The sequence below is a fragment of the Desmodus rotundus genome, chromosome 1 (assembly GCF_022682495.2).
Source record: "Desmodus rotundus isolate HL8 chromosome 1, HLdesRot8A.1, whole genome shotgun sequence".
In the NCBI taxonomy this organism is placed as follows: Eukaryota; Metazoa; Chordata; class Mammalia; order Chiroptera; family Phyllostomidae; genus Desmodus; species Desmodus rotundus.
Window position 1 is genome coordinate 49,669,075 of NC_071387.1, and position 26,868 is coordinate 49,695,942.

General features: G+C 42.0%; 1 protein-coding gene across 2 annotated transcripts in view; it reads left to right on the forward strand.

Annotated features, from left to right (window-relative positions):
- KANK1 (KN motif and ankyrin repeat domains 1) overlaps positions 1-26,868 on the forward strand; it is a 189,456-nt gene that overhangs the window by 35,041 nt on the left and 127,547 nt on the right. Inside the window, exon 1 of one of the 2 annotated variants that reach the window (XM_045191132.3) lies at positions 20,179-20,201. The exons of the other annotated variant lie outside the window; for it this stretch is intronic. The gene's annotated coding sequence lies outside the window, so the exon portion shown is untranslated. Of the gene's footprint in view, positions 1-20,178; positions 20,202-26,868 lie in introns of those variants that run through there. 2 annotated transcript variants of the gene reach the window in all.

Below are 26,868 nucleotides of genomic sequence, written 5' to 3' on the forward strand. Positions count from 1 at the left end.
AAACCTGCAAGTGTGCATTTCAAAGAGGGAACAGTCCTATGTTTAGTCCTATGGAGCCATGAGAATTGAGTCACATCTGGGGATTTGACAGCAAGAGCAGTTCCAGATGCTTGGTGGCTGTTGGGCCCAGAGCAGAGTGGGGCGGGGAGGGTGGGGTATGAGGACGGTGCTTCTGCTGGCCTGTGTGGCCCTTTGAGGGCATTAGAAGGCATGCTCTCTCTGGGCGGGCACAGCCCCTGGGGGTATGTCTTGGTGGGTGGACCATGGATGAGACTTCAGCTCCCACATGCCACCTTCCCTGGTGCTTTTGTTCAGTGACACACTGCACCCCCATGCATGGTGGCTTAGGATATTCAATCCAGGACAATTTTGCTTCTTCCTACCTCCAGGCTAGAGACATTTGGCTCTGTCTGGAGATGCTTTGGTGGTTAGAGCTGAATCAGGGAGTGTGAGTGTTACTATCATCTAGTGGGCAGAGACCAGAGATGCCGCTGAATACCTTACAACACACAGGACAGCCCACATGAAAGAATTATCCAGCCCCAAATGTCAATTGTGCAAAGGCTGAGAAACCTTGGTGTAGGGGAACCTTCCAGGATCTTGGTCTGTGAAGAGGAGGGATGCGAGGGTGGAAACTAAAGGTGAACCTGGCAACAGCGCGCCCAGATACTTCGCTGCAGTTGCATTTGTGCCAGTTTGCATCTTGCGTCCTCACCTCTCTACCACGTAATTCTTATTCATCAGGTTGTAGTTCTTCAACTCTTCATTCTTTGGTAGCCATTTTTACCGCCCCCAGTAAATGCTGTAATGCGAGGTAAGCTTGTGTCCTCATTTCTCTTTCTGGGCTCTTTGTATAATAGCATCTGCATTTTTTAATAGCATTGGTCAGGAAATTCTGTTTCGGCAACCAAGGGCCAACAAAGCTTGGCTAGTCTAAAGTAGCCCATAATTCAGTGTCAGGTTCACAAGGCTTTAAAGCATGGGCAGTCAGCCCCTGGACTGTCAGGCTTGGAAAAGGGAAAGGAAGAATTCCTGGTCTTTAGAAGCAAGCCTTGCTTCTGGCTTGGGGAAGAAAAGGGTACAAACGGTTCTCACCAGATAGGGTTGCAGCAGCTCTCCCAGCATTTTGGGAACAAATCAAGTGATTATCTCAACAGTGTCAAAGCTGTGTTCCCAGATCAGTTGTTGTCGGAAACATTTGGGGCTGGCCGAAGAGGAGGAGGAGGAGAATTAATTAGCAGCGCCTTCTCTGGGTGTCCTTTTTCAGCCTTCTCAAATTGCAGCTTGGGAGTCCCTCAGACATGCTGGCTGCTCATTTAGTAACCTGTACAAAAGGCTGGTGGCTAAATTTGCTGATCCCTCTCACGTGAAGCGGACAGTGTCCTGGGTCCAATGAGCAAGGGAAGAGAACTTACTGTAACATATTGTCAATGGGGACACACTTGAATGTACAAAACAGCCTTGGACAGTTCTGGGTAAGTTTGAAGGGCAGAGTTGCATTTTCTGTTTCCAAAAATATTTTACCCTGGCACAGTGGGTAGATCTGAACTCCTTGGATGAATGAAAACAAGCTTAATACTAAGTTCTGGCAAAGAGTGTGTTCAAGACAATAGGAATGTGTGGGCTAAGAATGGGAAGTGTCTGCATCTTAAAGTGATGGTAGTAGAGATGGATTAAAATGAGCTGCTGGTCACGTTGAATGTGAGATATGCCTCGGGTGCGAACATGTTTTCTGAATAAACTGGAGTATTTTCCCGTACACCAAAAGGCTGGAGGTTGGAACCCCGATCGGGGCGCACATACCTAGGCTGTGTGTTCGATCCCCTCCCTCCCTTCTCTAAAATCAATAAACATGTCTTTGGGCGATGATTAAAAAAAGGGGCTGATGACAAGAATACTGCTCCCACATGGTAAGTGCCATTATACAAGGGGTACGGAGTGTTTTGTCTGTCTGTGTACAGACAGCCTAACTGCCGCAGCCCTGCAGAACAGTAAAGCACTGTGGCCTTCACCTTTCTGTGGTGCGCTCGTCCGTTTTACGAACGAGAAAATGGTGGTGGGCAAGGAGCAGGAAGTTTCGGGCTTAAAGAATGTTGGTGTAAAATGTTATTTCCAGTTATGGCAAAGTCTTTGATCATATGGTTAAGAAGGCTTGAAATCACCTCCCATTTTCAGGTTTTTCCCTAATCAGGACTGTGGGAAATATTGATAAACACTTACCCTGTTTTTAGAGTGCTCCATACTATGGAATTTATAACCTTTCTTTATAACAACAACAACAGCATTTGGTTATCTATAGTTAAGAAAACTATTTTTCATTAGTCTTTTGGTTTGGCCAAAACCTTTTATTATGTGTATTAAAAATTCTTTATGATAGTTCCTTGAGGAAAGAATATTTTTAATGGATAAATAATGAAGATAATTTTTATACCTTCATAATATCATTAGTTATCTTTAACCATATCACGAGTCCCCAGTGAAAATTATTAAAGGTTTTTCTCACTTTAAGCAACCCAGAGAAGGTATCTAGGAAGGAATCCAAACTCTGTTCTGAGCGTCATTTTAGTTTTTAACTGAGGACGGCTTTCTAACGGTTTGTCAGTGATGTGGGGGGGGACCCCTGACCTTGAGATTGCTGCAGGTGAACTTGGCACTTTCTCAGCAGGACACATAGATGCTCCTGCTTGCCTCCTAGGACTATTTTAACAGCAAATAGCAGAGATATTTGCTCAGAATCTTTAAAAAAAGAATGCAGACAAATTTATATTTATTTGAACACACAGATATTCACATGTAGGTGAAAAAAATCCAATGTGTATAGTATGAGGAAATTTTTATAAACCAATATCTCCCCAACCAACTCACCATGTATTTATTTATATGTCTTCATTTGAAGAGAAAAAAAAAATAAAATGTTATACCAAAATGTTAACAGTGGTAAAGTTTCATTTGGAATTGTAGTAGTTTAATTTAAATTTTTCTGATCAGGATTTTAGAACATTTTAGAATAATCATGTTACATTTATGCAATTAAAAATATGATAGAGGGGAAGGTAAATGTAAATATATGAATGGCAGGAATTTTATAGTCTGGTTACAGACTGTACATTCTGTACATGAAATTATAGATGAGATCATGTAAAATTAATATTTTTGTTTTAATTCCACCAGTAACTGCCAAGAAGTTTTCTTTTTCCACTCATTCCATAGCAAAACAGAAGGGAAAATTCACATAGGTGGATGACTATTCCACTTTCCTTCTCTCTGCATTTATTGTTCCTATCTCTTATTTGATAGTTCTTCTCCCAGGCCTCTTGTTCCAAAGCCTTTTAGAGGTAGTGGAGCATGTCCCATCGAAGCCCTTCTGTGATCCTGTCCCCTACGTGCCCCTACAGCGGGTGTGCATCCCCGACGCCCCACGCCGCCCTGTGGGAGAGCGCTGCGCTCAGCCAGCAGTGAGCCTGCCTCTTTCTGTGTCGACCTAGTTTAGTTTAAGGTTCTTCAGTTTGTCAGTGAAGAGGACTGCCAAGGAGTTGTTCATGGCAGAATCAAACGAAACTGGCAGGTTAGCTCCTCGGTGTTTCAAGATAGGCTCTGCTGCCTGTTTACAGTTTTTGTTCCTTTAGATAAAAGACTAGGCAGTCCTTAGAAAGGGCTGTTTTTCCTTCCTTTTCCTCTTCCAGCTCAGACAGCTGTCTCAGCACAGAGCTTGATCTGGGGAGCAACCAGGCTTCCACAAGCCCCTTGCTGCATGGTGGGGGTGTGAGAAAGAAGCCACCCCACTCTTCTGCCCCAGCCACCTGGCTCCTTTGTTTCTTTCGCCTCCTCTTGTTCTCTGGGGTACAAGCGGCAGTGAGGCAGTGACTCCATGACTCCATGACACAGGAACTCGGAACTGGTGACTAAATCCCCAAGCAGGTGGCTGCCTATTGTCTGGAGGAAGCGAGCAGGGGCCGCTTTCATCTTCTGATAGCTTCTGGAGGGCAAAATGATCCTTAATTGGGGTCGGGGGGTTGCACACACATACACCCAGGCCTGGGGTCAGAAAGTGCCCTGGGGAGGGCCTCCTTGCTGGGTTTCGTCTTTCTCTCTACAAACTCTGAGCCTTTCGGAGCAAGTCTGAATGTCAGCAGTCTTAGTAACACCGTCTGGGACTGCAGGTATTCAGAATAGAGTTCCTATATGAAAAAAAAACAAAAACAACAAATTGCAGGTGGAATTAATAAGCAGACTTCATCTGTGGTAGATTCCCCTTCAAGGTCGTAATTTTTAGTACCTTTTTAGATATTGGCAATTCTAAAGAGAAGTTACAATATTTAACTGGGTGCTATGATGGCCATTAGGGTGTTTATTAGCAAAAAACACTCATTGTTTAAATAATGTGGTGCTAGCCACCTGTTCCTCCCACATCTATACATCCAGCTGACTACAGATCTTTAACAATGTATTTTTTCAGGCTGAGCAGGGAGAACAGACAGGTTGTCTTCTCAAAACACCATTGTCAGAAAGTAACCCGGAACCTCTATCAGATTAAATTTTCTGGGAAGTGGGAGGCAGTGGCTGTAAACCTGGGAAGATGTGCAGGCACCCTACTCCTGGTCTCCAGGCTTGGGAGAGGTAGGGGCTTAATTATACGAAAAAGGCCCAGCAGTCATCCATTCCACTTTGTCCGATTTTTTTTCCAATTTCTTTTTCCATTCTTTCCCTGACCTGTCTATCTTTTGACTTTTTTTTTTTTTTAACCCTTCTTCCCCTTTGTCCAGACTCCAGGGTAATTTCCTGCCATATGTTTAAAGGTTTCTCAAAGAGAATGTAGCTCCAGGAGTCTTGTTAAATCAAGCCCCTCTCGTTTGCCATGTCACCGTGTGTCACATCTTGAGAGAAGCTGAGTGGGCAGGAAAGCTGGAGAAGAGATGAGGGGCCAGGGCAGCAAGAAAAACTGGACATGGATGAGGAACATGGCATGAAGGGGAATGGCTGTCCATGGTTAGTACCATATGTGTGGCTCATTATAACCAAGATTGTGATTAAAAAAAACATGAAGCTTCTCCTTCTCCCTGCGGCTTTCCCCAAGTTAAAATAAAGGTGGCTCAATAAGGTGAGAATGGAGGCAAGTTGGAGTGGGGTGGGGGAAGGAAAACATACATTTGCGTATGTACCTCTTTTATCCAGATGGACTAGATGTGGGGGAAATAGTCACTGCCTATAACAGTATTTAATACCAGCTTCAGTACAATAGGTTATTTGAATTTATAAGCACAAGTCCCAGAATTTTGAATCTGAAGTTAAGCTGTCTGTTTAAACTCAGAAGGCCCAAAGTTTTTTTTCAGCTTTTACCAGATTTTGTCTTAAGAAACCAGAAAAAAATGTTGAAAGAGTTTACTTTCTCATCTGACAATATTGCATGTCTGAAAACCTAGCTGATCCAAAAGTGTGTGTACCTGAAGCACAAATAGAATTGGCTGGCAAAGGTGGGGAGTAGATGTTCCGAGTGGTGGAACAGCACATGCCAAGGCCCTGAGGCAGAAACCAGGCTTTATATCCTGCTTGAGGAGAAGATTCGGATCCTTTGACTGCTTAGGAGAATGGGCAGGAGGACAAAAGTGGAAGCTGGAAGGTCAATTAGGAAGCTGTGGGACTTGGCCCTCGGTCTGTGTGCTGGTGAATGGCCAAGCCAGGACTCAAACCCAGGTCTGTAAGAAGATAAGGCATCATCTCCTCAGTGTTTGTTAAACGGTGATGTTATTACAGTAGTGATGTTCATGTTAACCCAGGTTCTTAATGGAGAGGTTTCTTTCCACATGGCTTATCAAACTTTTAATTATAATATAAAATGTGTGTTAAATTGTTAGCTGTAAAAAGGAAGGAAAATGTTCGTTTCAATGAACCAGCAGAAACTTGAAGTTTTGCCTGCCGCCTTCTTCAGCCTTGCCAAAACATAATTTCTTTAATTCATCCAATCACATTCTTGACTAATCTGCGCAAGTCTGTACTATGCCTTGGCTTTTCCCCACAGAACAGCTTTGGGATCTTTCAAGTAAATGTTTTGAAATGTTTTCTCTTGATCAGGGTGTTTGCGGTAAGATTTGTATACACTGCTTTTATTGTGTTTCAGAATGAGCTGTTTTTCAATCCTGGGATCCTTTGTTAGGAATGAATGTGGCTGTAACTTTGCCACCTTTGAGAAAATCATTTATCAGGTGCTTTTCTATAGAACGTGATTTAGATGTTTACAGCCTTTATTTTCTAGAGCGTTAACTATGTTCAGAAGTATTTAAAATTGAATAGTTTTGTTAGCTCATGAAATTACTATTGTGGATTGAGGGCTGCTTTGTGCTAGGCAGTGTGCTTTATTAAAAAGATACTTTTTTTATTACAGTTGGCATACAATATTATATTAGTTTCTGGTGCACAACATAGTGGTTAGACATTTATGTACCTTATGAAATGATCACCCCAGTAACTCCAGTACCCACTTGACACTATACATAGTTACTATTGACTGCATTCCTTATGCAGTACTTCACATTGCTGTGCCTGTTTTTATAACTGCCAATTTGCGCTTTTTAATCCCTTCACCTTTTTCATCCATCCCTCAAACCCCCTCCCATTTGCAGACTATCAGTTCGTTCTGTGTATCTATGAGTTTGTTTCTTTGTTTACTTTATTATTTTAGATTTCACATATAAATGAAATTGTATGGTGTTTGTCTTTGTCTGACTTATTTCACTTAACACAGTACTCTGTAGACCTATCCGTGTGGTCACCAATGGTAGGTTTTATTTTTTATGGCTAATACTCCACTGTCTATATGTAGCACCACTTTTTTTATCCATTCGTCTGTTAATGAACGCTTAGGTTGTTTCATATCTTGACTATAGTAAATACGGCTGCAGTGAGCATAGGGGTGCAAATACCTTTCTGAATTAGTGTTTTGGATTCCTTCAGATAAATATCCAGAAGTGGAATTGCTGGGTCACACAGTATGTTTTCAACATCTTGGATTTTCATGACTTTCTCCTGCGTGTAATGGAGCAGAGCGGGCCCGTGCATGAGGCACAGTGACGCACGACCCAACGGTTAGTGGTGGAGGAAACAGGTTTTTGCGTACAGGGGTGAAACCTTAGAGGTGCTAATAGCACTCCAGCTTGGAGCCCTGTTTTCACGAGACCCAGTGCTTCCCAGTCTCAAACCGCAGCCGCAGCCCAAAGCAGAATGGTGCCCTGATGTCCACCAGGGTCGGGGCCGGGACAGAGGCTGCATGGAATCAGTGGGAAAACAGAGTGGTCTCCCGCCTCACCGCCCTCCCCACCGTGTACGTGACGGCGTGTGACTTAGATGTATCAGGTGTGCACATTGTCAACCCGCCAGTGATTAAACTCTTCCCCTTCACTAGGTGTATGACAGTTGCCCACACTGCTAAATTACCGTGTTTTTCGGACTACTAGACACACTTCCCCCCACTCCCAAATTTGGGAGGAAAATGGGGGTACGTCTTATAGTCCAAATGTAGCTTACCTGGCTCGCTGGCTACAGGATTTCTGCTTTAAAGGATGTTATTAAATATTTTACCACATTTTTTGCTTCAAATTTTTTTTCCCCTCTTTTCCTCCTCTAAAACCTAGGTGTGTCTTATGTAAATGAATCAAATGGGTAAACATCAGTCATGATTCAGAAACCAATTAGTTACAATATTAATTCTAGTGAGTTTGTTATGGAAATAGTCCTTCCTCTGGGATATTTTCAGTGCCAGAAGCTTTGATGGCTTTCCCCTCCTCTCCTTGCTGTGCTTGTTAGCTGCAATAATCCAGAAGTTTAAGATTCCAATTTGGCTGGAAATTAAATCTGAAGTAAGCCCTAAGAAATTCTTTCAGATTTGATGTGTTCTGACTTGTTCTGGAATATGAAATATTTGACTTAACAAGATCTGTAGGTTCCCATTGCGTAAATGTTTTTGAAAATATGTTTCTCAAAATATGATTAGGAAAAATTCCTTTGATATGCTAAAATTACCCTTTAGTGGTGATAAAGATGCCGGCAAACTTCTTTATTTTAAAAAAATGCAAAACACAATTTTTAACCTTCATTATGTTAAGACATCATTAGCTTGTTTGTAAACAAGCGTTACTGGCCATATTTAAAGTAATCATTAAACTTTTTCAGAGCTATACTTCAAACAACTATTTTTAGCCTTACTACTCTAATTAAAATATTACTGCGGAGTTGATGAGGGTTAAGTTGCAATTTTTATTTCTTCTTTCTTGAGGGTCTGTTTTGATTTAGTTAGGCGGGGAAGAAACAAAAAATTGTAACTGAGCATTTGTTAAAATCTTATTTTAAGGAGAAGGGGAAATTTTGGAGCCATTTCGAATAATGAACCTCAAAAAATTGAGACATTCGTATTTGTCATTGAGCTTATGTTGTGCAACTTTTTATGTTTTCATGAATGAACATGAATTGCTTATGTAAAAAGTTCCCTTGTTCGTGTGTGTGTGCGCCTCTGCTGCAGAGAGCCAAGTTCAGTGTGCCTTTCCTGGGTCGCAGTGGAGCACGTGGGAGAAGCCTGAGATGTGCTTGAGTCTGACGGAGTGTGGGTTGAGTCTTAGGCTGTAGGGCAGGGGTGTCAAACTCATTTTCACCGGGGGCCACATCAGCCTCGTGGTTGCCTTCAAAGGGCCGAATGTAATTTTAGGACTGTATAATGTAACTACTCCTTAACAGTTAAGCGAGAGCTTGGTGCTGCTGCCGGGTAGAAACAAGGTGCCAGGTGGATAAAACAAGGTGGAGGGCCGGGTTCCGCCTGCGGGCCTTGTGTTTGCCACCTGTGCCCTAGGGTTAGCCAGGCCAGTTGTCAAGTCGCAGGGCTTCCGGTTACTAGATGTGACCCTAACAATATCATTAAAGCATGAAATCTCAGTTTCTACATCTGTAAAATAGGCATTAAAAATAGGTTGTATCATGTGGTGCAGAGTGTCTGGCTTAGTAAGTAATCTGCACGTTAGCTGTCATCCTGATAGATTGCACGGGCGTGTTCATTTTCTTTTTGCAAGGGAAATACGGATTCTGCATATGTCGTGCTATATGGAGAACCACCAGGAGACAGGTAGTTGGTTGCCCAGTGTCATCTACCTTAAATGGCATTTTAGGCCTATTTCATTTTGGTGTCTTTGATGAAATAAAATATAAACTTATACCCTAGCTCATTTTAAACTTACAGTGTGATTATGAAGGTGCCACAGTGTAAAAAGGTGCTAGTGAAACTAAGGTTTGGGAAATTATGTAAATTAGACAGAATGCCTATAAGCTCCCCGCTCCTTTACTGTCCACAGTACTCCTAATTGTGTGTTTGTCCAGAGAAACTATTTCTTGGCTCAGGTATTCATGTTTTGTACTCAGGAGCACAGGTTCGTGACAAACCTCCATGGAACTCAACCCAAAGAAATTCTTTGCATTCCAGAATCACTTTGCACTCTGAAAGATACCAGCCTTCCCCATCTCCTCAAAATCTTTCATGGAATCAGAATTCCTGTAGACATCTGTGTCTGCCTTCTTTCTTGGCTCAGGCACAGCAAACTCACAGAAAGCTGCACACGCCAGGGTACAGTCACGACTCCGACAGTGTGAAATCGCAGACGCCTGGCCAGACGGCCACACATCGGAGGTTTTGCCACAGCCCTGAAGACAGGTAGTTACAGTCTCCTCAACACCAACGTCTTTCCTGATGGAGAAATCAGCCGGGTTTTCCTTTTTAATAGCTGTTTTTTTCATTACTCCATTGATCCAAAGTGGGATTTTAAAATCTAATGTCTTGTTCCATTGAGATAATTCGATCATTCATCCAGTTACTCTCCTTACTCACATTAAGCTCTTAGCTAGTTCTCTCTAGCTGGTGCCCTGTTTCATGACTTTCCATTACAGTTTTCGTTTTATTTACTTTTCCACTTTCGTGGGCTAGGTTTTTAATCTAATTCTTTTAGTTGAATGAGCTCCTCCCTTGTTCCAGACTCTGCTGTGGCCTCAAATACAGTCTCAGCGAATGGGATTCAGTGTAGGGACCCCGCTTTCATTCTTACTGGAACAATCCTTCTGCAAAAAGACACTTCTGAGACAACTTCAAAAACTTCAGTGTGGCTGAGTTCTCAGTGATGAAAAAAATTACAGTTAATATTGTTAGGGTTTGGGAATGACGTGTGGTTATTTTAAAAATCAACGTCCTCGTCTGTTATGAATGCACACGGAAGTTTTCATGGGTGAAAAAGGGCTATCATCTTGGTTTTGCTCTAAGATAGTCCAGCAAAAGTAAAACAAAATGAGAAAGGAAAGGAGGAATAAGTGAAAAAGATTTGCAAAAGGTTAATAATTGTTGTTCAGTGACGGGTACATGGGATTCATTATAGTGTTTTCTCCACTTTTGTGTATATTTGATATTTTCCGTAATAAGAGGTTTAAAACACTGACAGGAAAAATGAATATATAGTTTCAGGACCCTACCAGGTGTTTCCAAAGGCACCTTGAATGTCAGTGGGGGAACATGTCCATGTCATCTTTAAGGTGGAAGGCAGGGAGTTTTGGGCAGGGGGCTACTGAAAAATGAGTTTCAAACAATTAGGGGAAAATGGAGGTGCGATCTCACGGCCACAGACTCTAACATACAAGACTGTTGATGAAAGCGATGTAATCCCTGGGTGAGGAATAACTGGGAAAGGAAGGCCAGGAAGTCACTGAGGCCCCCAGGGACCGCCCGAGGAGCTCTGTTCTGTACAGAAACCTATGCTAAAGGCGGTAGGAATGTCAGGGAACCAGCGTGCAGAAGGTTGGTCAGGTGCTGTTAGAGGAAGTGGGGGCCAGCTCTAGGACAGGCCAACACCTGTGGAAAGGCTAGAGGAAACATTTACAAGGGCCTCAAGGTGGAGAATAGCAAGAAAGGATCGGTCTAGGACGTGGAGTTGTTCTGTGATATAGGAGACCCAGAGGTAGCAAAACTGCTTATTTTAGATGTATGGGGAATATACAAAAATTGAGAGGACACTCCATGTCCCCCCACTGTTAACACAGTCGATTCGCATTTTTTTTTAGTAGTTTATGTTCTGTAAAGTGACATGAGCACTGAATTAGTGAATACTGAACCATTTTTTTAAACTAGGGATTAAAAAAAATAAGCTTAGGTTCCTGTGAGCTTCTAGAAGGTCATAATATTTCGCCAACCTGTCAAATACGTACCCTTGTTTTTTGTGTGTTTCTGTTTAAAGATACCTTGGTTAGTGTGTATTGTTGACTCGTTAACAATCAACTGGGGCCCTACAGCACTATAACTCAGGCCTGAATGAAGCTCACCTAACACACCTGTGTTTTCTCTGTAAGGCACGTCCTAGCCTTTTTGCACTCAGGGACATTAGACAGTGTTTCAGCACTATGTTTGGGAGCTATTTTAAGCAAGAAAATTACCAAGAAAAAGCACACAAGTGCACACCATAAAAAGGAGTATGAAGGCTAAAACAAGAAGACAGCCTTGATTGGTATGGCTCAGTGGGATAGGCATCGTACCACAAACGGAAAGCTTGCCGGTTCGATTCCCAGTCAGGGCATGTGCCTGGGTTGCAGGCCAGGTCCCCAGTTGGAGGCGTGCAAGAGGCAGCCAGCCGATCGCTGTTTCTCTTTGCACGTCAACGATTCTCTTCATCTCTTTTTCCCTCCCTTCTCCTTTCTAAAAATAAATAAATAAATAAAATCTTCAAAAGAAGAAGGCAGAGTGTTGCCTCGTTTGACCTCAGCCGGGAATGTGTGCGGAGAGTGACTAATATTTCCGCACTCTGCACATGTCTGCTGATGACCATTAGTATTGATTTTGGAGTTACAAATGAATTTTAGTTAGTAGGCCAGTTTGCCAATACAGAATCTGTGGTTAGTGAGGATCTACTGTATTTTTAACAAGCCTTTTTTAGGTAACTTCCCCATGGCTGTTGAATGTTTTGTCCAGAGATTTGTCAGCTTCCTATAAATTATCTAGTCTGTTCTTGCGGCAATTTAAAATTTCTTGCAAATATTTTTACAGTGGTCATTTCTTAACATTTTTGTGCGCTGCAGTCAACACTTAACTATCCAGTCAACGCTATTATTCACTAGTGTGATTTCCTTCATTTTCCCCCTAATCATAGAAAACTCAAGGACAATGATTTTTAATTAGAAAGGGCAAAACAAACGTAGATAAAAGTGGGTCAGTGCCTAGCCTGAGTACGTGACCCGAGTACACAGGTACTTGAATTTGGGTGCCCAGGCCCAATTTAATCATACCTTAGGATACTTAAAAACCTTGCCAGAAATAAACCATTTGAAAATGCTTTGTAAACTTAAAAATACTGTCAAAAGTATAAGGGCATACTATTTTATGATTCGTAGGCTTCTGTTGACAATCTTGGAGGATAGGAGAAAGACCCAAAACACTGAAAATACAAGCAGATGTTCCTCAAAAATTGAAAACATTTTAATCTTCTGAAATAGAAAATGGTAGATTTTCCAAGTCTGGCCCAGAAAGCTTTAGGTGATTCCCTAGCAAAACTGCAGCCTTCCTAGGTTAGATACATTTGTGACTGTCTCCCACGTGCCCTATTTTTACCTTCGTTACCGCCCTCACACATGCTGTGGCCCAGCCAGCTAGAGCTATTCCCCCGCCGGTCAGGGCTGCCCTGTCCCTGGAACTTCTTAGAGCAGTTTTACCTTGTGTTGTAGTTATGTGAATGTGTACCGGCTCTCTCCTTCCTGGAAGATAAGCTTCTGTCTGACTAATTATTTTGTCTCTCATAGACCCAGTTCAGGATCTTCTAGACAGTAAGTGTGAAACCATCCTGGGACGGACTGAGTAGAGGGAAGAAGGGGTGGTTTGTGATTATGTAGGAAAGGTAGGGGTTGTAAGAAGTCAGCATGGGTTTTCCGAGGACAAGCCTTCCTGAAATGCACTTTGTTTCTTTTTTAAATTAGTCATTAATTAAGAGTTTGAGTTAATGTCGTTGTTGCAGATATCAAAATCAAACCAGGTGTCTACATTTTTTTAGAACCCTTTTTATGGATACACTGAAAAAATACGGACTAGATTGGAACAAGATGCAGTCTTATTACAATAAGATAGATGTGTTGCAGTTTGATAATTATTTGGTGTTGTGTATTTACTGCCTTACCAGTGCTATTTTCCATTTTTCCATTAAAGAAGAGGAAAGTTTATACTTACTTTCTGGAGAGTGCGGTGGGGTGGACAGGGATGTGGGGAGACTTAGGAAGCACAACCAGCAGCCCCGAAATGTCTTTGAAAGTCTCATGTGTTTGCGCAAAGATGACTTTACTTCATATTTTATTTATAACATACCCATATTTGCTTTAATATAAAATATTTAAAATTATCATAAATAAAATGGTTTTAAGTATCCCTTCCAAAATGACTAGTTGAGAAAATGGTCTTTGATAAAGAACAATGGATCAAATTTGTGTCCATCCCAGTGATGGGGCGGGGGAAGCTAACCAAATGGAGGTCAGAAGTCAGGACAGAAAAAGGCTTCAAAACTGGAAGGTGATCAGCATGAGCAAATATACAGTTAAGCTTTACTGAATGCAACTTCCTTACTCCTAGGCTAGGAGTAAAAAAAGTTGTGTGTTTGTGGAATGGGGAGACCTGGGTCAATAGCAGCTCGTATTGGAAAGATTGAAGGTTTTAGCCACCCGGTTAACCTGGTTGGCATCTCCGGCAGCATTGCTGCCACAGTGTGCAGAAGAAGGAGGTAACCATCCCGTTGTTTTCCATCTTGGCCAGGCTGCCTCCGAGGGAGGGCTTGCTTTCAGCGCTGAGCTCTATATTTTAAGACAGCAAACCAGGGAGGTAAATGGACTAGCGACTGTGCCCTACCAGGAATAGTTGAGAGGCCTTTGGGTGGAAAGGAGAGCAAACATTTCTCAGCTTCAGGGTGCAGAATTGGAACTTTCACATAGAAGACCATTCTTTTCTATGCCAATTAATTCAAGATTTTCTTCTGTGTATACACATAAAATGACGATCATATATACTATTTAGTAATTGCTTTTATTTACCACAAGTAACATGCATCATTTCATGTTGATATTTATGGGTTTATGTTATCGTTTCCGATTGCTGCATAGCCTTTCATTTTATGAATGTACACTTGTTTTGTTACAACCATCTCTTACAGGTGGTCATTTTGGTTGTTTCCCATTTCTTAACGTCATCAACAACATGGCAATGAACTTTTCTGAAACACCTTCAATACTGTGTACTTGTCAGGTTACTTCTCTAGGATAAATTCTCAGGAATGGAATGACTAGGTCAAAGTTAGTCCTCTTTAAAATTATTTATTTGTTTCTAGATAGAGGAGAAGGGAAGGAGAGAGGGGGAGAAACATAGATGTGAGAGAGAAACATCGATTGGTTGCCTCTCATATATGCCCTGACTGGGAATTGAACTGTGACCTTTCACCTTGCGGTACAATGCCCAACCAACTGAGCCACACCGGTCAGGGCTAAAATTTTTTGGTTTCTTTAAGGGTTTGTACAGGTACTGCTAAACTGCCTTACCGGCAGACCCGGACGTAGTGCAGAAGTTGCATTACCCCGAAGCAGACCTGGTGTAGAAGGGATTTTTGGCATTGGGTTGTATGTTGGACAGTGATCTGAGATCCCTTCAGAAATGTCACCCACATTTTCACACAGGACCAGGTGGTTATTTTATCTAGAGATGTCACATTTCAGCCTTGGCGTGTCAGTGATACTGTTGTAGCCAACTAATTGTTAAGAGTCTGTAGGAAAAATAAGGCAGAGTGTTTCTGCAGTCTGAAGCACTGTAGCGAGATCAGACTGATGGTTGGTTGCCAGAGGAGGGCGGGGTGGAGGAGCTGGGTGACAAAGGGGAAGGGGTGTAGTCACGAAATAGTCACGGGGACGTAATGTACGGCAAAGGGAATATGGTCAGTAGTAATACTGTAATAACTGTATGTGGTGCCAGGTGGGCACTAGACTAACCACAGGGATCACTTCGTAGGTTATATAAGTGTCTGACCACCACGCTGTACACCAGAAACTAATGTGAAATAATATTGAGTGGCAACTGCAATTGGGAAATAGAATTTAAAGATGTTAAACATAAATAATTAACTTTAAAAAACACTGTAGAAATCAACTAGTGAGGGAAGGCGTATCTCGGCTGCCACTCCGTGCTGTCAGGTCAGGGTGCGTGTATAATGGAAGTGACAGGGTAGGGTCCCGGTACACCAGGGTTGCGGGTCCGAACTCTGGTCAAGGCACTTGCAGGAAGCAACCAATGAATGTATAAATAAGTGGAAAAACAAATAAATCTCTCTCTCTCTTTCTCTCTCCCACACACACACTTCCTCTCTTTCTCTCTCAAAAAAAATCAATATATAAAATTTTTTTTAAGTTAAAAAATTAAACTGTCTGTAGTTCAAGAAAAAGAAATAGCAAAGGGTCATTCAGCCCCGGGATCCCATGTCCGGTAACAACTGGCAGATGAACCGTTTTATAACATATAAGTAGAGCTTTCCCCATCTAAGTAAGTAAATTGCATTGTCTACACACTGCCAGAGCTGGGTAACCTTTGCTTCTGGGGAGGACGGGGACAGGCAAAACGCTGCTCTAGCACATGTTTCTAGTAGAGAGCTCAGAATGATTTAGCATGTGTTCTGTCCTCAGGACCCAAAGCCTCGCTCCGCTGAGATGAGGTGGTGCATGGGAATCATCAGGGCCGTGGATTCCAGCTTCGCTGCTGGGTTAAGCCTTAACCTGTACAATGATATCAGTCATTATCAATAATCAATACTTCTCAAAGAGCTATTGTGAGGATTCCATAAAATATATGCAAGATAGTACTTTATAATCTGCCAAATGCTGTACAAATATTAGCTGTCACTATCAGCTCATGGGACTTTCAGCCTTAAATCTTTCTAATGGATGAAGGAGCTAGTAAGCTTCATCAAGGGAGAAACTGGGTCTGATTTCTCTTGGTTTGTATTCTTAATGTTTGGTACATAGTTGCAACTCAATAAATATTTGTTGAATGAATGCAAGAAAACATGTGTGTAATATAGGCTGATCTGGCATAGAACATTTCTTCCCTTGGAAACGTGTGCTGCTTATCTTTGTGGAGTAGGGACTGTTACTCGTTTCCTACAAATGAGGAAACCAAGATCCACTGATCCTCGCGTCGCTCTGATGGCAAGTGCCTGCATTTGCAGGTAATTTCTCATCAAGTGCTTTCTTTGACTGTTTGAGAGAAGATAAAACAAGCTTGTGGACTGGAGCTCTGTTGTGTATAGCTCTGATGAAATATTTTCTCAGACTTATTATTTACTGACCATTATAGAAAATAATTTTGTTTGTTTCTTTTCTGCCGTCACCAGAACCTCTGTTGCCAGGAAGCTAATTCTGTTACCCACATGCCTGATATGGCAACTTTGTCTGTATTTCTGTTCTTTGTGCATTGTGTTTGGTCTTAAACTGTGACTGTTCTATTAACTGAGAACTCTGAATGGCCATTGTGTGACTGGAGTGATAACTCAGTCTGTCAATTCCACTCACTGTGTTTGAGAATAAACGCGCCGTTTTATTTCTGGTAGGACTTCTCTCATTGCCACTAATAATATGATATTGGAAAGATAAGCCTATGAATAAACCTCGTAAGTGCTTTCATTGTCGAAACAAACAGTCTTCCATTGTAGGATCACATGATTATATATATTTTTCTGTATTTTCAAATAGGAGGCAGAACCATCAGTGTCTTATCCCTAGGGTTTGAGGTAAGAAGTGTCAGTGAAATTAAATCCAGAAGTATGTGCCTATATGTGTGTGCTTTGCTAGGGAGAGGTTCCTTATTTTTTATCAGAACCTCAGACTAGTCTATAGTCTGGAAATGTTTAGGGACCACTGACCAGCAAATTCAATTCAACTCTGGTAGGCTGCTTGATGAGGAGTGGCCGGGGTCACTAGAAAGTGATGTAAAGTACCTAGACCAGTACAGAGTACTCATCGGTGCTGAGTAAATATTTGTTGGAGACCTGATAAAATGACTTTATCTATAACACATCATGGTCCGTGGCCTCCTAAAGACAGGTCTGTGTTTTACTCCGTTCCTTGGCATCCTGACTTCTCACCGTTGCCTCCCGGGGTAGTGCAATGTGCACTTTCTGCGTCAGAGCAGAAGTCTTTAAACTGGTTGAGTAGACCTCCCCATTTATACAAAACAGTTTGAGCACGTGTCCTCAACAGAGACGCACCCATAAATAATACACATGCGCATGTCTGTGTTGAGGATACGCACTCAGATTGTTTTATACTGGTAACATAAAGTGCACATAATAGCGATGTTAAAATAAGAAAGATGAAAAGCGTGTTTCAAAGTGGATTGATAAACATAGTGACTTTGTATTAACATTAGCTAGTATGCAAAAAGGCACAATCTACACTTATTTCTGCTCGTTTCTACTTTTGTCCTCCTGATTCCTGGGCTTGCACCTACTTCCGGTTTTCTGGTGGCTCCTCTCCTACCTCCTCACACCCGTTTTGCAGATGTCCTCATTGTTAAGCATTCTCTACGCTTAATTCAAATTCTTGAGACTCAGGATCTCATTGATCAGGTTCACTTTATGCCAGGTCAACTCATATCACTCTCTTTGATAAACAGTGTTGTTTTTGGCTTCTCTTGTAAAGTCACTTGTCCCCACAGGTGGCTGGGACAAGTGAGAGGCAGAGTCACTTGGCACAAACATAGCTGCTCAGGTAGCAAGGAGTGTGGATGGGACAGCTTTGTGGAGAAGGGGCCTAGTGAGGCTGGAATGGTGACCGGCCTCACCCTACACAAATATGTCTGTGGGTGTAGAAGAGACACCAAAGTCTGACTTCCTCTGTTTTTCCTTTGCATGCATATATACTTTTAAAGACCACTAGGCAGCCCTGGCTGGGTTGCTCAGTTGGTTGGAGCACCGTTCTGTACACCGAAAGGTTGCAGGTTCGATTTCTGGTCAGGCACATGCCTGGGTTGCAGGTTCAGTCCCCTGTTGGGGCATGTGAGAGAGCCAGCCAGTGGATGGTTCTCCCTCTCTCTGCCTGTCTCTCTCCCTCTCCGCCCTCCTACCTCGTCCCTGTCTCTCTAAAAAAAAAAAAAATCAATAAAACATGTACTTGGATGAGGATTAAAAAAAAAACACTAAGCCTATCAAGCAAAGTTTTGGTTTTAAATAAACCAGAGAGCTGGAGACTCTTTAGATCTTCTGCAACCATCCACCTTTCCTATCTCATAACTCTTGGGGAGAAAATGGTAGCATCCCATCTTTAAAGACTTAATGAATAGTTATTGCAGTAGAAAGAATGGTTTCATGTTTGCTCCCATCCAGTCTTGTGCAGATGGGTTTAAGATTTCCTGTGCAGGATACAATTCATTTCATTTAAGTTCCTCCTGCATAGAGTGGAGCCAACAAGGAAAGCTCCTGCAGCATTTCCTAATTCGGAAGTGCCATATAAATGAAGCACATGGTTGGATTGCTAAAGCTCTTCATGCATCCATGGGAATGTTGTCTTTTGAAAAGCATACTCTTTAAGTCCCTTGTAGAACTTCAGTGCAGTATTGGCACCTTTTAAAGCCCGTTGGGCACCTGGACTGATGTGAGAGCTTGTTGGTAAGACCTTCTCATCTGAGTATGTTCCTGTAGTGCTAGAACTTTAAGTGGCCATGTGTGTTGAATTTAGAGTTAATTTTTAAACTTGGCTCAAGACTCTTCAGCGTGAACAAAATTTATAGTCTTCTAAAGAGAGAAAGAGAACTAACATTTTATTGAGTGCCTAAGTTCAGCACTTGGCACTTTTTGTTTGATTTAATCTTTATGCCCCTGTGAGGTAACTATGATTATCCCCACTTTACAGAGAGGAAAACAAAGCCCAGAAGTTGTGATTGGACTGAAGGCACAGACCAATCAGCCCAGTGTGAGGCAGAGGGCGGCCCTGTGTGATGACAGCTCACATTTCTCCTAGCGAGCTACGGGCCAGGCATGCTGGCAAGCTTTTTAACACAAATTACCTTCGTAATTTTCACCACATTTAAGCTTCAGAAGTTTAAAAATCATTCTTCTAAGACTGTTTGTAGACCAAGAACAAACACTGTTAAAATGTTGATATATTTCCTTCCAATTATTTACATTTTTATATAAACTTTAAACTACATAACCAGGTTTCACAATTTTATTAACCAAGTATTTCCTCATCTTAATAAACTATGTAAGTGTTTAATGTCTGCATAATGATTTAGTAACCATTTAAATTTCTGACTTTTGCTCTTATAATAGTGGGCAGTGAATGTATTTTTGTCCAAATCTATGGGTTTTATTTTTAAACATTGTTTTCTTATTGTGTGTTATTAGAAGTAAGATTATGGGGTCAGAAGTTAACATTTCTTTTTAAAACTGTAACCACGTTAAAGGCCCTTGATGCATTTTGCCAATTTGATTTCTTTTAAAAATGGGACTGATGTTTACCTGGGTGGTGCTACATGAGTGCCCCTCGCCCCGGAGCCCCACCCCTCTGGGGGATGGGTGGCTCTGGTGCTCCCGCACCCAGCTGCAGGGCTCCCTCCTGGTGGCTCCTCTGTGGGCTGTTTGTGTGACAAGGTGGTGTCATGTGTCTTCTCCGCAAGAAAAGGCATTGTTACCCAGGCAAACAGTGATACTTGATACACGCCAGAGCCAGAGAAGACCTTCACCAGAGGTTGTGGCAGTGGGGAAGTTACACAGTGGTTTTTTGCAGCACATGTCCATGGATTTGTTCTAACGTTTGAGCCCTGCTTAAATGAAAATTCTGAACACCCACACTGGAAAAATACAATAAAATAAAAAGCCTTAGTCAGGAATACCTTGCTTATTAAGATTTAATGAAGGAGATCACATGTTGTTGACGGAGGCATGTTGCTTTTTTCTTTTTAACAGGTAAGGCAATAGCCATGCTTCACTTTTAAATAATTTTTTTTTTTTTAAAGAGAGAACACATTTCTTACAGGGAAACATTTACTGAGATATGCTCTCTGGCCTCCAGGCACTTAGAGCTCATGCAAATTTACATCAGAAGCTTACATAGTTCCACTTTTTCGAATGAAGGCCGAAATGCATTTGGACCATAGAGTCTCGGCGGAGAAACTGACACCTAAGGTAAGGTGTTTCCTAATAGTTTTGTTTAAAAAGCAGTACACAGATTATTCAGTGAAGAAACAGTGGGTTTATAGGAGAGTGCTTGGTAAGTGTTTGGGAAGGACTCAGAGTGTGGTCCTCAGCCTCTTGGCTCATAATATCAGGTCGGTTACCCCGAGACACTCTCCGCCAGTTAGCTGTGGGTGCGGGCACAGCACACCTCAGGAGCACGTGTGTTTGCGTTCCACCCAGGAGGTCGCTGGGAGGACAGGTCCGTTTTCCTTTTGTCAGGCATTTCGGTTTAAAACAAGTTGGAACTGGAAAGTCAGTGTTTTCCCTCCACTTACACATCTCTAGCTTGTATTTGCAATAAATAGTGATTACAAGTACATATGTATATATAGTTTTTAAAGAACATATATGTCAAGCAAGAATTTTTAATATGTCAGTGCACTTTTTGCCTCAGAATGTTTTTTTAAATATATTTTACTGATTTTGCTATTACAGTGTCCTAATTTTTCCCTCTTTACTCCACCTCCATTACCTCCATTCCCTCTATCAGTACCCCCACTTAGTTCATGTCCATGGGTCATGCATGTAAGTTCTTTGGCATCTCCATAACCTCCCCCTGTCCATTTTGTACCTGCCAATTATGCTTCCTAATCCCTGCAACTTTTCCCCCATTTGTGCCTCCCCGCTCCCAACTGATAACCCTCTAAATGATCTCCATGTCTATGATTCTGTTTCTGTTCTGCATTTTTGCTTAGTTTGTTTTTAGATCCAGTTGATAGTTGTGAATTTATTGTCATTTTAAAGTTTATAGTTTTGATCTTCTTTTTCATATAATATTGGCTTGGTGATGATGAACTCCTTCAGTTTTCTCTTGTCTGGGAAGCACTTTATCTGCCCTTCCATTCTAAATGATAGCTTTGCTGGGTAGAGTAATCTACATTGTAGGTCCTTGCTTTTCATCACTTTGAATACCTGTGGTCAGTCCCTTCTTGCCTGCAGAGTTTCTTTTGAGAAATCAGCTGACAGTCTTATGGGAACTCCTTTGTAGCTAACTCTGTGCTTTTCTCTTGCTGCTTTTAAGATTCTCTTTATCTTTAACCTTTGGCATTTTAATTATGATGTGTCTTGGTATGGGCCTCTTTGGGTACATCTTGTTTGGGACTCTCTGTGCTTCTTGGACTTGTATCTGTTTCCTTCACCAAATTAGGGAAGTTTTATTTCATTATTTTTTCAAATAAGTTTTCAATATCTTGCTCTTCCTCTTCCCCTTCTGGCACCCCTATGATTCGGATGTTGGTACACTTGAAGATGTCTTTAGAGGTTCCTTAGCCTATCCTCATTTTTTAAAAATACTTTTTTCTTCCTGGTGTTCTGTTTGACTGCTTTTTTCTTCCTTGAAGAATCATATAGTTGATTTGATTCTCAGCTTCATCCCCTCCACTGTTGAAAAATTTTTCTTTATTTCATTTAATGTAGCCTTCATTTCTACCTGGGTCTTTTTTATGCTGTTGAAGTACCCAGTGATTTCCTTGAGCATCCTGATAACCAACTTTTTTTTTTTTAATTTAAACATTTTTTTAATTGCTGTTCAATTAAAGTTGTCTGCATTTTCTCCCCATCCCTCCACCTCACCCCAGCCAAACCCACCTCCCTCCCCCACCTCCACCCTCCCCCTTGGTTTTGTCCATGTGTCCTTTATAGTAGTTCCTGAAAACCCCTCTCCCCACTATCCCCTCCCCACTGCCCTCTGGTTATTGTTAGATTGCTCTTAACTTCAATGTCTCTGGTTATATTTTGTTTGCTTTTTTCTTTTGTTGGTTAGGTTCCAGTTAAAGCTGAGCTCATATGGTATTTGTCCCTCACCACCTGGCTTATTTCACTTAGCATAATGCTCTCCAGTTCCATCCATGCTCTCGCAGAGGGTATTAGAAACGTTTTGAACTCTGCATCTGATAGGTTATTTTTGTTTAGATCTTTTTCTGGAGTTTTGTTCTGTTCTTTCATTTGGGCCATATTTCTTTGTCTCCTCAATTTGGCAGCCTCCCTGTGTTTGTTTCTGTGTATTAGGTAGAGCTACTTTGACTTCCTGTCTTAATAGTGTGACCGTTGTAGAAAAGCCCACCTGTAAGTTGTATGGAGTGGAGCCTTAGGTAATCTCCAGGGTGGGGCAACCCATGTTACCACTCTGGCTCTGTGGAAGGGCTCGGAGAGGGGACAGTGTCGCTGCTTAGCCTCTGGAATTTTGCCTGAGAGGAAGCTGTCTTCCAGCACTCGCCCTGAAGCCAGTCACTTCAGTTTCCCCTCTTTTCCCTCTGTGCCACTGGTGTCCTGCCAGCTGTTGCCCTGGTGCTGAATCCCAGAGGGAGTGAAAGTCCTAAGTCTGTTGTGAGCCCTTTAAGAGGAGTCTCCTCTAAGAATCCTGCAGTTTCTTTTGCCCCTCAACCCCCACTGTTTTTTACGGCCAGAAGTTATGGGGACTTGTCTTCCTGGCACTGGAACCCTGAGCTGGATGGTCTGGTCTGGGTCTGGGATCACTTGCTCTCCCTCTCTCTTTTTATCCACCACGCGTGAATGTGGAACCACCCTTTCTGCTGCCTCTCTGAGCCTCTCCAAATCTCCACCCCTCCTTTCCGTCTGGATGAACGTTGTTGCTTCTTTAAATCCTTGGTTGACAGACTTTCATACAGCTCATTTTTCTGACTCTTGTGGATGATATATGTTTTGTAGTCTAGTTGTAATTTTTGCTGTAGTTGTTAGAGTATGTGAGACATGTTTATCTATGCCTCCATCTTGACCGGAAGTCTGCCTTGGTTTATTACTTAACTGATATAACAATGGCTGTTTCTAGCAGAATGATCTTCCTATCATTCTGTCTTACTATTAGAGGATTTTTGAAATATGATTTTTTGTTGATCTTGGACATGGTAATGTTGTGTCAAGTGGCAGATCTCTTTAGAACTTGCTTTTTCATCCTCTGCTATCTTCTCAGACATTTCCATGGTATACAAGGTCTGTCCAGAAGGTAATCCATTTTAATGTTCATAGTTTTATAATATGAAAAATTACATAGCTATGTAGTATGAGAAATAGAGACATGTGTTGAAGAAGAAACAAGATACAAGAAACATTGTACACAGGACAGTGATGCCTCCGTCCCCTTAACGTAGGCACCTTGGGACCTCACACAGTTCTCCCAGTTGCTGTCAGCTGCACCATTGTATTTTGTTGAATCTCATTGATGGTCTGAAATCTCTTCCCTTTCAAAGGTGATTTTAGTTTTGGGAAAAGCCAGACGTTGCAGGGCACCAAGTGTGGGCTGTGGGGGGGCTGAGTCACCTGGGTGATTTGATGTTTCGCCAATAAACTCTGCATAAGAGGGGATGCATGAGCAGGTGTATTGTCGTGGTGAAGCTGCCAATCACCAGCTGCCCATAGCGGTGGCCTTCTAAATTAACCAAATAGTTTGTGCAGAGGAATGTTCAAGCTTAACGCAAAATGTGATGCGGATTCATTGCTTCTCACTCAGTCATTGTGAATGCGACAGCCACACAACACACGTGCTCACTCAGTGGTGTGCGAATACTAGTGACTAGTACAGTGAAATGTCATCATTGTTCACATGTGAGTTCCAGTTTCCAGTCCATTCTCCTTGGCTCCCAGGTTACATGAATATCGTACAAGCTTCCTGTTACATTAACAATGGCTGGACTTTTTCCTAATACAGTAAAGATTAGGTTTAACAGGAAGTTATCGTTTGTTCCCAGCATGTATTTTTTTAAAGATTTGATTTATTTATTGTTAGAGGAGAAGGGAGGGACAAGAGGGAGAGAAACATTGATGTGGGAGAGAAACATCAATTGGTTGCCTCTTGTTGTGCCCTGACTGGGGTTGAACCCAATCTCAGGCGTGTGCCCAGACCGGGAATTGAACCGGCGACCTTTCACTTTGTGGGACAACTCCCAGCCAACTGATCCACACTGGTCAGGCCTCCAGCATATTCATTACTGGCAGGGTGGAAGTGTCTGTCCTGCAGAATCTATGATGCTGACGCGCTGTTGCTGTCATTGATCTAGTTCTTCCTTTAGGACCTAATGAATTAATGCCATTACCAAAGGCAACCTCTACAATCAAAATATAAAAGATAATTTGTAAATGTGGAGAGCCGGGATCGGTAAATTAAAATTGGTGCCTTACCAGTCTCTGAATTTATTTAATAAATAAAAGTCAGGACTTTTAATTTTATTTTTTAAAGCCAGAGGTATCTAAGTCACTGCCAGTGAGAGAAGGAGGGTATTGAGGGTAAAAGGGATTCCAGAAGGCAAAGGCATTGTTTAGTTCTTATTTTAAAGAAAATATGAAAATGGTTAACAGTGTTTTTTAACTCGCTCCTCTCCCCTGAGATCAATTGATGTTTGCTTCAGAAATGCTGAATGCAAACACAGGAATTAACTCCTTGTAACAATGGTTGATGCAGAAAGGCCAGCCTTCCTCCATTACAAAGTATGAGAATACACACTTTGAGCATGTTTGAGAATATCAGCCTGGGGTAACAGTAGATGAACAATGCACTTTTTGCCTTTGTAACTGAAGCTGACTTCCATTAGATGCTCAGAGGAAAAAGCTGGGAGTTACTTGGAGGGGTCAGGCAGGAGGATTAATGGGGTTGTGCCCATCCACCTCTGCTCTGTGCTTGAAGGGTGTTTGCCATGGTAACCTGGGTTTGCCTCGATAATGGAAGGAGTCATTCTGTTCAACAGAAGCGGGAATCATTGATGCATCACTAGCCTCGTCTGCTCTCGGCCCTTGGGCTGCAGTAATTTGAGTGGCTCACCTCAAACCCACTCCTCTTTTGGGGAAGGTGATGGAAGTTCTGTGCCTGTAACATTCCATAAAGCCTAAGGAGCAGTAGGATGGTGACCGGGCAGGGCACCAGCTGTCTGTGCTGAAATACCAGAGCTCGAGTTCTGATAATTAATGAGGTTTGAGAGAATGTTTCCTTGGCATACTTTACAGCTTGACCCAGTTGACGGGGGCATCCTGGGGAAACTGGCCTCAATTCCCTCTTTCTTCCCTAGAATGAATTATGACATTTATATGCTTGTTAATATTGAAATGAGCACCTGTGCTGCCCCATTCTCAAAAGGGAAGGTGCCTTTGTAATTTGTTACTGAAAATACTACTACTCTCTGTCTTTTAAAAGTATATATGTTTTTTAAATTGAAATCTGTGTATTTTTTTCTCTTATGCACACAGTAAATTTTGATTAAATAAATTTTTTTCACATGGAAGAGTCAAATGCATTTTTCCAGATTATTTATAGTTTTGGGAAGACTAACATTTACTAGGCTTTATCTTTTGTTTAAATTGAGAGTTTTCTCCCATCTTGCCTGGTAAATGAGAGGTCTCTGGTACTTGTTTTAAATGTTATAAATTATTTTGATTAAGGAAGTCCACAATATTCTGAAAGACAAGGTAGCAGCTGATAATTTGGTAGCATCTTTAAAGTTACAAAGTAATACGCTTTAATCAGATTTACAATGTTATGGATGCAGGTGTTCTCAGTTTACGTATGGAAAGTGAAAACACAGAGAAAGTACAGCACTTGCCCGAGGTAGTCACGTGGTTGATAACAAAAGCCACATTCTTAGTCTTGTACTAAGAGCCTTCTGTATTATGCAATAATTAATTAGAGAAGTTAGTATTCCAGATAATTGCAAAGGATAAGCTTAATGAATGGTTCTCAAACTATAGTACCTGGGCCAGCATCATCCATCATCTGAAAGCTTATTAGCAATTTAAATTTTTAGGCCTCACCCAGAAGTACAGAATTAAACTAGGGAGCACAACAATTTATGTTAAAAAAAAAAAGCCCTCCACACATTTGTGATGCTCTCTAAAGTTTGAGAACCACTGGCTTGATGCAGTCTTCCCACAATTGTTTATGCAGGTTCAGTGCTTCGGGGTGCTGAGGTGACACAGGTAGGCAGCAGTGGGGCAGCCTCCTTAGGGGCCCTCAGAACCTGACTTTTCAAGGTGCGGAGGGAAGATCGGTAAGGAAGCAGGAGAGGAACTAATACTCAAGTTCCTTCTGCTCTGCCAGGAACTGTGCCTGGCTTTCCACAGGCCTCCTGCCTTCAGTCCTCTCCCCAGTTATGTGTGGGCCATTAGTGTGCACCTTGTGCCTCATGGGTAATTCACCCTTTTTTACTTGCGGGCTCAATACCAACAACAGTCTGTGTCATTTGTTCTGGTTCTTTGATAATCACTGACAGTCCATACTCCGTTTCATTTTGGGAGCTGCCCTTGGCCCCTGGGGCATAGTTTAAGTTTGACAGCTAGGAAGCGTCCTGCTAAACTTGGTGCTTCTTCCTGGAATGGCAGTTTTGTTTCAGGCACGTGGGAGAGGGACACTGTCTTTCTTGGAAAGCATTACATTCTCTTACTTAAGGTGAGATGCTAGGTAAACAACTGTTGAATGAATATTCATACTAACACAAAGATGGTGTCTTCTCCTAAGGAGCTCCTGCTCACCCTTCAAATTCATGTCTCTGTTTGTATGGTTCTCACAATGTGGTCCCCTGATCACCAGCAGCAGAAACGGGGAGCTTGTTAGAAATGCACATTCTCAGGCCCCACTCCAGACCTCTGGAACTGGAAACTCTGAGGCCAGCAATAT